This window comes from Panulirus ornatus, chromosome 6 (genome assembly GCF_036320965.1).
Source record: "Panulirus ornatus isolate Po-2019 chromosome 6, ASM3632096v1, whole genome shotgun sequence".
NCBI classification, from domain to species: domain Eukaryota; kingdom Metazoa; phylum Arthropoda; class Malacostraca; order Decapoda; family Palinuridae; genus Panulirus; species Panulirus ornatus.
In genome coordinates, this window is record NC_092229.1 from 23561332 (window position 1) to 23575536 (window position 14205).

Genomic DNA, 14205 nt, shown 5'->3' on the forward strand with positions numbered 1-14205 from the left:
AGTGGTGACTGTATTGTTGACTGGTTGGTAAGGCTATTTAATGTATGTATGACGCATGGTGAGGTGCCTGAGGATTGGCAGAATGCTTGCATAGTGCCAATGTACAAAGGCAAAGGAGATAAAAGTGAGTGCTCAAATTACGGAGGTATAAGTTTGTTGAGTATTCCTGGGAAATCATATGGAAGGGTATTGATTGAGAGGGTGAAGGCATGTACAGAGCATGAGATTGGGGAAAAGCAGCGTGGTTTCAGAAGTGGTAGAGGATGTGTGGATCGGGTGTTTGCTTTGAAGAAAAGCAAATGGATTTGTATGTAGCACTGCTGGTGATGGTAGTTGTGGTGATGGCCATAGGAATGCTGGTTGTTGACGCCAAGCCTGGGCGAGGTCCCCATTTGGACACTTCCATCAAGGAGTATGATAATGAGCAGACATGTTGGCCTGGTGAGGTGTGCAAGACAGAGTTCTAAGCAGAGTTTTGATGCAAATATCCACAATGGTACTGGTGCCGGAGCCCCAGGCGATACTATCATGCCTACTACACCATGTCTGCCCTGGGTTATATATGGATCCAGCCAGGTGGTCTTTACCGAGAATGCCTACTATCAATAGCTTTGGCCATAATGATCAAACAATTACCAGTCAACCAGGGCTGGCTTGCATCAAGCACCACTTGTTAACTCGATGCAATGAGCAACAGTGTCTGTCACTTCATAGGGATTGCACTGAGGACCTTCATTTTCCCAAGATGATACCCTGTTGTGGACATCCCACCACCCTTTCCTATATCAGGAAGGAATCATTCTGTTCACCAATAAGTAATTTTTTATGCACACCCATGAACCCCATCGTGGGAGTGTGATAGAGTGTAAGAAAGTAAACTCTAGACTGATATGGGTAAAACTGAAAGTTGATAGAAAGAGAAGGGGGATTATTGGTGCATATGCACCTGAGTGACTGTGTTAGTAGTTTTGATACACAAGACCAGGTTATAGTGATGGGTGATTTGAATGCAAAGGTGAGTAATGTGGCAGTTGAGGGAATAATTGGTGTACATGGGGTGTTCAGTGTTGTAAATGGAAATGGTGAAGAGCTTGAAGATTTATGTGCTGAAAAAGGACTGGTGATTGGGAATACCTGGTTTAAAAAGAGAGATATACATAAGTATATGTATGTAAGTAAGAGTGATGGCCAGAGAGCATTATTGGATTACGTGTCAATTGATAGGTGCGCGAGAGAGACTTTTGGATGTTAATGTGCTGAGAGGTGCAACTGGAGGGATGTCTGATCATTATCTTATGGAGGCGAAGGTGAAGATTTGTAGAGGTTTTCAGAAAAGAAGAGAGAATGTTAGGGTGAAATGAGTAGTGAGAGTAAGTGAGCTTGGGAAGGAGACTTGTGTGAGGAAGCACCAGGGGAGACTGAGTACAGAATGGAAAAAGGTGAGAATAAAGGATATAAGGGGAGTGAGGGAGGAATGGGATGTATTTAGGGAAGTAGAAGCAGTGATGGCTTGCGCAAAAGATGCTTGTGGCATGAGAAGCGTGGGATACGGGCAGATTAGAAAGGGTAGTGAGTGGTGGGATGAAGTAAGATTATTAGTGAAAGAGAAGAGAGAGGCATTTGGACGATTTTTGCAGGGAAATAATGCAAATGACTAGATGTATAAAAGAAAGAAGCAGGAGGTCAAGAGAAAGGTGCAAGAGGTGAAAAAGAGGGCAAATGAGAGTTGGGGTGAGAGAGTATCATTAAATTTTAGGGAGAATAAAAAGATGTTTTGGAAGGAGGTAAATAGAGTGCGTAAGATAAGGGAACAAATGGGAACTTCAGTGAAGGGGGCTAATGGGGAGGTGATAACAAGTAGTGGTGATGTGAGAAGGAGATGGAGTGAGTATTTTGAAGGTTTGTTGAATGTATTTGATGATAGAGTGGCAGATATAGGGTGTTTTGGTCGTGGTGGTGTGCAAAGTGAGAGGGTTAGTGAAAATGATTTGGTAAACATGGAAGAGGTAGTAAAAGCTTTGGGGAAGATGAAAGCCAGCAAGGCAGCGGGTTTGGATGGCATTGCAGTGGAATTTATTAAAAAGGGGTGACTGTATTGTTGACTGGTTGGTAAGGTTATTCAATGTATGTATGACTCATGGTGAGGTGCCTGAGGACTGGCAGAATGCTTGCATACTGCCATTGTACAAAGGCAAAGGGGATAAAAGTGAGTGCTCAAATTACAGAGGTATAAGTTTGTTGAGTATTCCTGGGAAATTATATGGGAGGGTATAGATTGAGAGGGTGAAGGCATGTACAGAGCATCAGATTGGGGAAGAGCAGTGTGGTTTCAGAAGTGGTAGAGGATGTGTGGATAAGGTGTTTCCTTTGAAGAGTGTATGTGAGAAATACTAAGAAAAGCAAATGGATTTGTATGTAGCATTTATGGATCTGGAGAACGCATATAATAGAATTGATAGAGATGCTCTGTATAAGGTATTAAGAATATATGGTGTGGAAGGCAAGTTGTTAGAAGCAGTGAAAAGTTTTTATCGAGGATGTAAGGCATGTGTACGTGTAGGGAGAGAGGAAAGTGATTGGTTCTCAGTGAATGTAGGTTTGCAGCAGGGGTGTGTTATGTCTCCATGGTTGTTTAATTTGTTTATGGATGGGGTTGTTAGGGAGGTGAATGCAAGAGTTTTGAAGAAAGGGACAAGTATGGAGTCAGTTGTGGACGAGAGGGCTTGAGAAGTGAGTCACTTGTTGTTCGCTGATGATTCGGGTGAGAAACTGCGAAGCTGGTGAATGAGTTTGGTAAAGTGTGTGAAAGAAGAAAGCTGAGAGTAAATGTCAATATGAGCAAGGTTATTAGGTACTGTAGAGTTGAGGGTCAAGTCAACTGGAAGGTAAGTTTGAATAGAGAAAAACTGGAGGAAGTGAAGTGTTTTAGATATCTGGGAGTGGATTTGGCAGCGAAAGTGAATCATAGGGTGGGGAAAGGGGCGAAAATTCTGGGAGCCTTGAAGAATGTGTGGAAGTCGAGAACATTATCTCAGAAAGCAAAAATGGGTATGTTTGAAGGAATAGTGGTTCCGACAATGTTGTATGATTACGAGGCATGGGCTATGGATAGAGTTGTGCACAGGAGGGTGGATGTGCTGGAAATGAGATGTCTGAGGAACATATGTGGTGTGAGGTGGTTTGATTGAGTAAGTAATAATAGGGTAAGAGAGATGTGTGGTAATAAAAAGAGGGTGGTTGAGAGAGCAGAAGAGGGTGTTTTGAAATGGTTTGGTCACATGGAGAGAATGAGTGAGGAAAGATTGACAAAGAGGATATATGTGTAAGAAGTGGAGGGAACGAGGAGAAGTGGGAGACCAAATTGGAGGTGGAAAGATGGAGTGAAAAAGATTTTGAGTGATCGGGTCCTTAACATGCGGGAGGGAAAAGGCGTGCAAGGAATAGAGTGAATTGGAACGATGTGGCATACCGGGGTCAACGTGCTGTCAATGGATTGAACCAGGGCATGTGAAGTGTCTGGGGTAAACCATGGAAAGTTCTGTGGGGCCTGGATGTGGAAAGGGAGCAGTGGTTTCCGTGCACTATTACATGATAGCTAGAGACTGAGTGTGAACGAATGGGGCCTTTGTTGTTTTTCCTAGTGCTACCTTGCACACATGAGGGGGGAGGGGGTTGTTATTTCATGTGTGGCGAGGTGGCGATGGGAATGAATAAAGGCAGACAGTATGAATTATGTACATGTGTATATATGTATATATCTGTGTGTGGATATATATGTATATGTTGAGATGTATAGGTATGTATATTTGCGTGTGTGGACATGTATGTATATACATGTATATGTGGGTGGGTTGGGCCATTCTTTCGTCTGTTTCCTTACGCTACCTTGCTAACGCGGGAGACAGCGATAAAACAAAATATAAAGAAAAATAATAAAAAGATGTTTTGGAAGGAGGTAAATAAGGTGCATAAGACAAGGGAACAAATGGGAACATCAGTGAAGGGGGCAAATGGGGAGGTGATAACAAGTAGTAATGTGAAAAGGAGATGGAGTGGGTATTTTGAAGGTTTGTTGAATGTGTTTGGTGATAGAGTGGCAGATATAGGGCGTTTTGGTTAAGGTGGTATGCAAAGTGAGAGGGTTAGGGAGAATTATTTGGTAAACAGAGAAGAGGTAGTAAAAGCTTTGAGGAAGATGAAAGCCGGCAAGGCAGTGGGTTTGGATGGTATTGCAGTGGAATTTATTAAAAAAAGGGGGTGACTGTATTGTTGACTGGTTGGTAAGGTTATCTAATGTATGTATGACTCATAGTGCATGCCTCAGGATTGGCAGAATGCTTGCATAGTGCCACTGTACAAAGGCAAAGGGGATAAAAAGTGAGTGCTCAAATTACAAAGGTATAAGTTTGTTGAGTATTCCTGGGAAATTATATGGGAGGGTATTGAATGAGAGGGTGAAGACATGTACAGAGCATCAGATTGGGGGAGAGCAGTGTGGTTTCAGAATTGGTAGAGGATGTGTGGATCAGGTGTTTGCTTTGAAGAATGTATGTGAGAAATACTTAGAAAAGCAAATGGATTTGTATGTAGCCTTTATGGATCTGGTGAAGGCATATGATAGAATTGATAGAGATGCTCTGTGGAAGGTATTAAGTTTTTAGAAGCAATGAAAAGTTTTTATTGAGGATGTAAGGCATGTGTATGAGTAGGAGGAGACAAAAGTGATTGGTTCTCAGTGAATGTTGGTTTGCGGCAGGGGTGCGTGATGTCTCTATGGTTGTTTAATTTGTTTATGGATAGGGTTATTAGAGAGGTGAATGCAAGAGTTTTGGAAAGAGGGGCAAGTATGCAGTCTGTTGTGGATGAAAGAGCTTGGGAAGTGAGTCAGTTGTTGTTCACTGATGATGCAGCGCTGGTGGCTGATTCGGGTGAAAAACTGCAGAAGCTGGTGACTGAGTTTGGTAGTGTGTGAAAGAAGAGAGCTGAGAGTAAATGTGAATAAGAGAAAGGTTATTAGGTACAGTAGAGTAAGTTTGAATGGAGAAAAACTGGAGTAATTGAAGTGCTTTAGACATCTGGGAGTGGATTTGGCTGCGGATGGAACCATGGAAGTGGAAGTGAATCATAGGGTGGGGGAGGGGGCGAAAGTTCTGGGAGCGTTGAAAAATGTGTGGAAGTTGAGAATGTTATCTTGGAAAGCAAAAATGGGTATGTTTGAAGGAATAGTGGTTCCAACAATGTTATATGGTTGCGGAGGAGGAGGCTGGATGTGCTGGAAATGAGGTGTTTGAGGACAACATGTGGTGTGAGGTGGTTTGATAGAGTAAGTAATGAAAGGGTAAGAGAAATGTGTGGTAATAAAAAGAGTGTGGTTGAGAGAGCAGAAAAGGGTGTTTTGAAATGGTTTGGTCACATGGAGAGAATGAGTGAGGAAAGATTGGCAAAGAGGATATATGTGTCAGAGGTGGAGGGAACGTGGAGAAGTGGGAAACCAAACTGGATGTGGAAAGATGGAGTGAAAAAGATTTTGAGTGATTGGGGCCTGAACATACAGGATGGTGAAAGGCGTGCAAGGAATAGAGTGAATTGGAACTATGTGGTATACCGGGGCCGATGTGCTGTCAATGGATTGAACCAGGGAATGTGAAGCGTCTGGGGTAAACCATGGAAAGTTTTGTGGGGCCTAGATGTGGAAAGGGAGCTGTGGTTTCGGTGGATTATACATGACAGTTAGAGACTGAGTGTGAATGAATATGGCCTTTGTTGTCTTTTCCTAGTGCTACCTTGCGCACATGTGGGGGGAGGGGGGTTGTCATTTCATGTGTGGCGGGGTGGTGACAGGAATGAATAAGAGCAGACAGTATGAATTATGTACATGTGTATATATGTATATGTCTGTGTGTATACATATGTATAAGTTGAGATGTATAGGTTTGTATATGTGCATGTGTGGACATGTATGCATAAACATGTGTGTGTGGGTGGGTGGGCCATTCTTTCATCTGTTTCCTTGCGCTACCTCGCTAACGCGGGAGACAGCGACAAAGTATAATAATAAAAAAAAAAAAAAATAAAATAAAATAAATATTCAGGAAGAATATACAAAACCTTACCAAGCCTACCCCAGAGTCCCAAAGAAATTTTCTGTAAGTGTTGTACATTATTTTATGACTTGATAATATTGTGAGTGTTATATGGTAAATCATTTCCATTATTTACAACATATTTTAAGTAAACTTTTTTTTCTCATTGTCTCTAGCCCATTATTTACATGGAAATGTATGTAACAATATTGCACAATTCTATACTGCTGTGAACTATTTTGATGACTATATAGTACTATATAGTACTATATAATGACCCAACTGCAACAAATTCCACCTGGATGAGGCTATACCATGAGTGAAAAGTCTCCTTTGACAAGGCTGTATCACTGGGAATACAGTATTGTGAAAGAAATTCTCACTCCAAAGGAATTCATCACTTCCCTGCTACAAGAAGTATGAGTGAATTAATAATCATCTACATATGTAGATAACTATTTTTCATCCATATTTGCCATTTCCCGGACTAACAAGGTAGTGTCAAAAGCAGATGACTACACCACAGAGGAAAAAATTCTTACTTGTCCAAGTCTCTGTTCCTTCTTTTGAAAAACTAAAACAGGAGAGGAGGATTTCCAGCCTCCCACTCCCATCCTTTAGTCACCTTGTACAAAGCACCAGGAATACATGGGAAGTATGCTTTCTCCCATAAATATAAGAAAAAACAGCTGAAGGAGATGGGTGCGCACAGGGAAGGCATCTTTACCATTATGTACACTCTTACAAGTATATTACATTCACATACATAAAATATCGAACTCCATTTTTTTATGGTCATACTGCAAGTGAAAAGTCACCTTCAGTAGGGTTGTATTATCGTCAATGATAAACACTGGTGCAGTTTCATTGAGGAACATATGCTCAAAAATGAATCCTTCATTTCACTGCTTCTAATTGGAGTGGAGCTTTGAGGTGGCATAATCCTCATAAGAGGAGTTCTGGGGTTGAATAATTAATTTCTTATTTTTCCAAAAGAAGGAACAGAGAAGGGGGCCAGGTGAGGATATTCCCTCAAAGGCCCAGTTCTCTGTTCTTAACGCTACCTCGCTAACGCGGGAAATTGCGAATAGTTTGAAAAAAAAAAAATATATATATATATATATAGAGATGCTCTGTGGAAGGTATTAAGAATATATGGTGTGGGAGGAAAGTTGTTAGAAGCAGTGAAAAGTTTTTATCGAGGATGTAAGGCATGTGTACGTGTAGGAAGAGAGGAAAGTGATTGGTTCTCAGTGAATGTAGGTTTGCGGCAGGGGTGTGTGATGTCTCCATGGTTGTTTAATTTGTTTATGGATGGGGTTGTTAGGGAGGTAAATGCAAGAGTTTTGGAAAGAGGGGCAAGTATGAAGTCTGTTGGGGATGAGAGAGCTTGGGAAGTGAGTCAGTTGTTGTTCGCTGATGATACAGTGCTGGTGGCTGATTCATGTGAGAAACTGCAGAAGCTGGTGACTGAGTTTGGAAAAGTGTGTGGAAGAAGAAAGTTAAGAGTAAATGTGAATAAGAGCAAGGTTATTAGGTACAGTAGGGTTGAGGGTCAAGTCAATTGGGAGGTGAGTTTGAATGGAGAAAAACTGGAGGAAGTGAAGTGTTTTAGATATCTGGGAGTGGATCTGGCAGCGGATGGAACCATGGAAGCGGAAGTGGATCATAGGGTGGGGGAGGGGGCGAAAATCCTGGGGGCCTTGAAGAATGTGTGGAAGTCGAGAACATTATCTCGGAAAGCAAAAATGGGTATGTTTGAAGGAATAGTGGTTCCAACAATGTTGTATGGTTGCGAGGCGTGGGCTATGGATAGAGTTGTGCGCAGGAGGATGGATGTGCTGGAAATGAGATGTTTGAGGACAATGTGTGGTGTGAGGTGGTTTGATCGAGTGAGTAACGTAAGGGTAAGAGAGATGTGTGGAAATAAAAAGAGCGTGGTTGAGAGAGCAGAAGAGGGTGTTTTGAAGTGGTTTGGGCACATGGAGAGGATGAGTGAGGAAAGATTGACCAAGAGGATATATATGTCGGAGGTGGAGGGAACAAGGAGAAGAGGGAGACCAAATTGGAGGTGGAAAGATGGAGTGAAAAAGATTTTGTGTGATCGGGACCTGAACATGCAGGAGGGTGAAAGGAGGGCAAGGAATAGAGTGAATTGGAGCGATGTGGTATACCGGGGTTGACGTGCTGTCAGTGGATTGAAGCAGGGCATGTGAAGCGTCTGGGGTAAACCATGGAAAGCTGTGTAGGCATGTATATTTGCGTGTGTGGACGTATGTATATACATGTGTATGGGGGGGGGGTTGGGCCATTTTTTTCGTCTGTTTCCTTGCGCTACCTCGCAAACGCGGGAGACAGCGACAAAGTATAATAAAAAAAAATAAAAATATATATATATTTTTCTTTTTTCAAACTATTTGCCATTTCCCGCATTAGCGAGGTAGCGTTAAGAACAGAGGACTGGGCCTATGAGGGAATACCCTCACCTGGCCCAATTCTCTGTTCCTTCTTTTGGAAAATCAAAAAAAAAAACGAGAGGGGAGGATTTCCAGCCCCCCGCTCTCTCCCCTTTTAGTCGCCTTCTACGACACGCAGGGAATACGTGGGAAGTATTCTTTCTCCCCTATCCCCTATATATATATATATATATTATCCCTGGGGATAGGGGTGAAAGAATACTTCCCACGCATTCCTAGCGTGTCGTAGAAAGCGACTAGAGGGGACGGGAGCGGGGGGCCAGAAATCCTCCCCTCCTTGTATTTTTTTAACTTTCTAAAATGGGAAACAGAAGAAGGAGTCACGCGGGGAGTGCTCATCCTCCTCGAAGGCTCAGAGTGGGGTGCCTAAATGTGTGTGGATGTAACCAAGATGTGAAAAAAGGAGAGATAGGTAGTATGTTTGAGGAAAGGAACTTGGATGTTTTGGCTCTGAGTGAAATGAAGCTCAAGGGTAAAGGGGAAGAGTGGTTTGGGAATGTCTTGGGAGTAAAGTCAGGGGTTAGTGAGAAGACAAGAGCAAGGGAAGGAGTAGCAATACTCCTGAAACAGGAGTTGTGGGAGTATGTGATAGAATGTAAGAAAGTAAATTCTCGATTAATATGGGTAAAACTGAGAGTTGATGGAGAGAGATGGGAGATTATTGGTGCATATGCACCTGGGCATGAGAAGAAAGATCATGAGAGGCAAGTGTTTTGGGAGCAGCTGAATGAGTGTGTTAGTGGTTTTGATGCACGAGACCGGGTTATAGTGATGGGTGATTTGAATGCAAAGGTGACTAATGTGGCAGTTGAGGGAATAATTGGTATACATGGGGTGTTCAGTGTTGTAAATGGATATGGTGAAGAGCTTGTAGATTTATGTGCTGAAAAAGGACTGATGATTGGGAATACCTGGTTTAAAAAGCGAGATATACATAAGTATACTTATGTAAGTAGGAGAGATGGCCAGAGAGCGTTATTGGATTACGTGTTAATTGACAGGCGCGCGAAAGAGAGACTTTTGGATGTTAATGTGCTGAGAGGTGCAACTGGAGGGATGTCTGATCATTATCTTGTGGAGGCTAAGGTGAAGATTTGTATGGGTTTTCAGAAAAGAAGAGTGAATGTTGGGGTGAAGAGGGTGGTGAGAGTAAGTGACCTTGGGAAGGAGACTTGTGTGAGGAAGTACCAGGAGAGACTGAGTACAGAATGGAAAAAGGTGAGAACAATGGAAGTAAGGGGAGTGGGGGAGGAATGGGATGTATTTAGGGAATCAGTGATGGATTGCGCAAAAGATGCTTGTGGCATGAGAAGAGTGGGAGGTGGGTTGATTAGAAAGGGTAGTGAGTGGTGGGATGAAGAAGTAAGAGTATTAGTGAAAGAGAAGAGAGAGGCATTTGGATGATTTTTGCAGGGAAAAAATGAAATTGAGTGGGAGATGTATAAAAGAAAGAGACAGGAGGTCAAGAGAAAGGTGCAAGAGGTGAAAAAAAGGGCAAATGAGAGTTGGGGTGAGAGAGTATCATTAAATTTTAGGGAGAATAAAAAGATGTTTTGGAAGGAGGTAAATAAAGTGCGTAAGACAAGGGAGCAAATGGGAACTTCAGTGAAGGGGGCTAATGGGGAGGTGATAACAAGTAGTGGTGATGTGAGAAGGAGATGGAGTGAGTATTTTGAAGGTTTGTTGAATGTGTTTGATGATAGAGTGTCAGATATAGGGTGTTTTGGTTGAGGTGGTGTGCAAAGTGAGAGGGTTAGGGAAGATGATTTGGTAAACAGAGAAGAGGTAGTGAAAGCTTTGCGGAAGATGAAAGCCGGCAAGGCAGCAGGTTTGGATGGTATTGCAATGGAATTTATTAAAAAAGGGGGTGACTGTATTGTTGACTGGTTGGTAAGGTTATTCAATGTATGTATGACTCATGGTGAGGTGCCTGAGGATTGGCGGAATGCGTGCATAGTGCCATTGTACAAAGGCAAAGGGGATAAGAGTGAGTGCTCAAATTACAGAAATATAAGTTTGTTGAGTATTCCTGGAAAATTATATGGGAGGACATTGATTGAGAGGGTGAAGGCATGGACAGAGCATCAGATTGGGGAAGAGCAGTGTGGTTTCAGAAGTGGTAGAGGATGTGTGGATCAGGTGTTTGCTTTGAAGAATGTATGTGAGAAATACTTAGAAAAGCAAATGGATTTGTATGTAGCATTTATGGATCTGGAGAAGGCATATGATAGAGTTGATAGAGATGCTCTGTGGAAGGTATTAAGAATATATGGTGTGGGAGGCAAGTTGTTAGAAGCAGTGAAAAGTTTTTATCGAGGATGTAAGGCATGTGTACGTGTAGGAAGAGAGGAAAGTGATTGGTTCACAGTGAATGTAGGTTTGCGGCAGGGGTGTGTGATGTCTCCATGGTTGTTTAATTTGTTTATGGATGGGGTTGTTAGGGAGGTGAATGCAAGAGTTTTGGAAAGAGGGGCAAGTATGAAGTCTGTTGGGGATGAGAGAGCTTGGGAAGTGAGTCAGTTGTTGTTCGCTGATGATACAGCGCTGGTGGCTGATTCATGTGAGAAACTGCAGAAGCTGGTGACTGAGTTTGGTAAAGTGTGTGAAAGAAGAAAGTTAAGAGTAAATGTGAATAAGAGCAAGGTTATTAGGTACAGTAGGGTTGAGGGTCAAGTCAATTGGGAGGTGAGTTTGAATGGAGAAAAACTGGAGGAAGTGAAGTGTTTTAGATATCTGGGAGTGGATCTGGCAGCGGATGGAACCATGGAAGCGGAAGTGGATCATAGGGTGGGGGAGGGGGCGAAAATTCTGAGAGCCTTGAAGAATGTGTGGAAATCGAGAACATTATCTCGGAAAGCAAAAATGGGTATGTTTGAAGGAATAGTGGTTCCAACAATGTTGTATGGTTGCGAGACGTGGGCTATGGATAGAGTTGTGCGCAGGAGGATGGATGTGCAGGAAATGAGATGTTTGAGAACAATATGTGGTGTGAGGTGGTTTGATCGAGTAAGTAACGTAAGGGTAAGAGAGATGTGTGGAAATAAAAAGAGCGTGGTTGAGAGAGCAGAAGAGGGTGTTTTGAAGTGGTTCGGGCACATGGAGAGAATGAGTGAGGAAAGATTGACCAAGAGAATATATGTGTCGGAGGTGGAGGGAACAAGGAGAAGAGGGAGACCAAATTGGAGGTGGAAAGATGGAGTGAAAAAGATTTTGTGTGATCGGGGCCTGAACATGCAGGAGGGTGAAAGGAGGGCAAGGAATAGAGTGAATTGGAGCGATGTGGTATACCGGGGTTGACGTGCTGTCAGTGGATTGAATCAAGGCATGTGAGGCGTCTGGGGTAAACCATGGAAAGCTGTGTAGGTATGTATATTTGCGTGTGTGGACGTATGTATATACATGTGTATGGGGGTGGGTTGGGCCATTTCTTTCGTCTGTTTCCTTGCGCTACCTCGCAAACGCGGGAGACAGCGACAAAGCAAAAAAAAAAAAAAAAAAAAAAAAAATATATATATTTTTTTTGTGGCTTTGTTGCTGTCTCCCGCGTTTGCGAGGTAGCACAAGGAAACAGACGAAAGAAATGGCCCAACCCACCCCCATACACATGTATATACATACGTCCACACACGCAAATATACATACCTACACAGCTTTCCATGGTTTACCCCAGACGCTTCACATGCCCTGATTCAATCCACTGACAGCACATCAACCCCGGTATACCACATCGCTCCAATTCACTCTATTCCTTGCCCTCCTTTCACCCTCCTGCATGTTCAGGCCCCGATCACACAAAATCTTTTTCACTCCATCTTTCCACCTCCAATTTGGTCTCCCTCTTCTCCTCATTCCCTACACCTCTGACACATATATCCTCTTGGTCAATCTTTCCTCACTCATTCTCTCCATGTGCCCAAACCATTTCAAAACACCCTCTTCTGCTCTCTCAACCATGCTCTTTTTATTTCCACACATCTCTCTCACCCTTACGTTACTTACTCGATCAAACCACCTCACACCACACATTGTCCTCAAACATCTCATTTCCAGCACATCCACCCTCCTGCACACAACTCTATCCATAGCCCACGCCTCACAACCATACAACATTGTTGGAACCACTATTCCTTCAAACATACCCATTTTTGCTTTCCGAGATAATGTTCTCGACTTCCACACATTCTTCAAGGCTCCCAGAATTTTCGCCCCCTCCCCCACCCTATGATCCACTTCCGCTTCCATGGTTCCATCCGCTGCCAGATCCACTCCCAGATATCTAAAACACTTTACTTCCTCCAGTTTTTCTCCATTCAAACTTACCTCCCAATTGACTTGACCCTCAACCCTACTGTACCTAATAACCTTGCTCTTATTCACATTTACTCTTAACTTTCTTCTTTCACACACTTTAACAAACTCAGTCACCAGCTTCTGCAGTTTCTCACATGAATCAGCCACCACCGATGTATCATCAGCGAACAACAACTGACTCACTTCCCAAGCTCTCTCATCCACAACAGACTTCATACTTGCCCCTCATTCCAAAACTCTTGCATTCACCTCCCTAACAACCCCATCCATAAACAAATTAAACAACCATGGAGACATCACACACCCCTGCCGCAAACCTACATTCACTGAGAACCAATCACTTTCCTCTCTTCCTACACGTACACATGTCTTACATCCTCGATAAAAACTTTTCACTGCTTCTAACAACTTGCCTCCCACACCATATATTCTTAATACCTTCCACAGAGCATCTCTATCAACTCTATCATATGCCGTTTCTAGATCCATAAATGCTACATACAAATCCATTTGCTTTTCTAAGTATTTCTCACATACATTCTTCAAAGCAAACACCTGATCCACACATCCTCTACCACTTCTGAAACCACACTGCTCTTCCCCAATCTGATGCTCTGTACATGCCTTCACCCTCTCAATCAATACCCTCCCATATAATTTACCAGGAATAGTCAACAAACTTATACCTCTATAATTTGAGCACTCACTCTTATCCCCTTTGCCTTTGTACAATGGCACTATGCACGCATTCAGCCAATCCTCAGGCACCTCACCATGAGTCATACATACATTAAATAACCTTACCAACCAGTCAACAATACAGTCACCCCCTTTTTTAATAAATTCCACTGCAATACCATATATCTTATATATCTTAAGAGCATCCTAAAACACTGACCAAATCACACATGCAGTGCAACATTCTCTTGACACTCTAAATAACAGATGTAAGAAAGAAAAAAAAGGTTACTGATCCTTGGGATGGAAAAAGCAGATATGGTAGCATACATCCTGTTAGTAAGCAAGATATTTCTGCGTTGTTGGGCAGCCAAGGTGCATAGGCTGATAGTGTCATCTCTAACAGATGTAAAAAAGAAAAAAAAAAGGTTACTGATCCTTCGGATGGAAAAAGCAGATATGGTAGCACACATCCTGTTAGTAAGCAAGATATTTCTGTGTTTTTGGGCAGCCAAGGTGCACAGGCTGATAATGTCATCTCTAAAAGTTTCTGACTGGCAGATGGCAGGTCTGAAACATGCAAGCTTCTGCTAACATGATTGAATAGACAGCAAAGAGTGGAGAAGGCCACCACTTCACCAGAAACAATGAGGGTT

General features: G+C 42.7%; 1 protein-coding gene across 1 annotated transcript in view; it reads right to left on the bottom strand.

Moving 5' to 3' along the window:
* Nucleotides 1-14205, bottom strand: part of Nup214 (nuclear pore complex protein Nup214) — a 380758-nt gene that overhangs the window by 265187 nt on the left and 101366 nt on the right. The window lies entirely within an intron of this gene.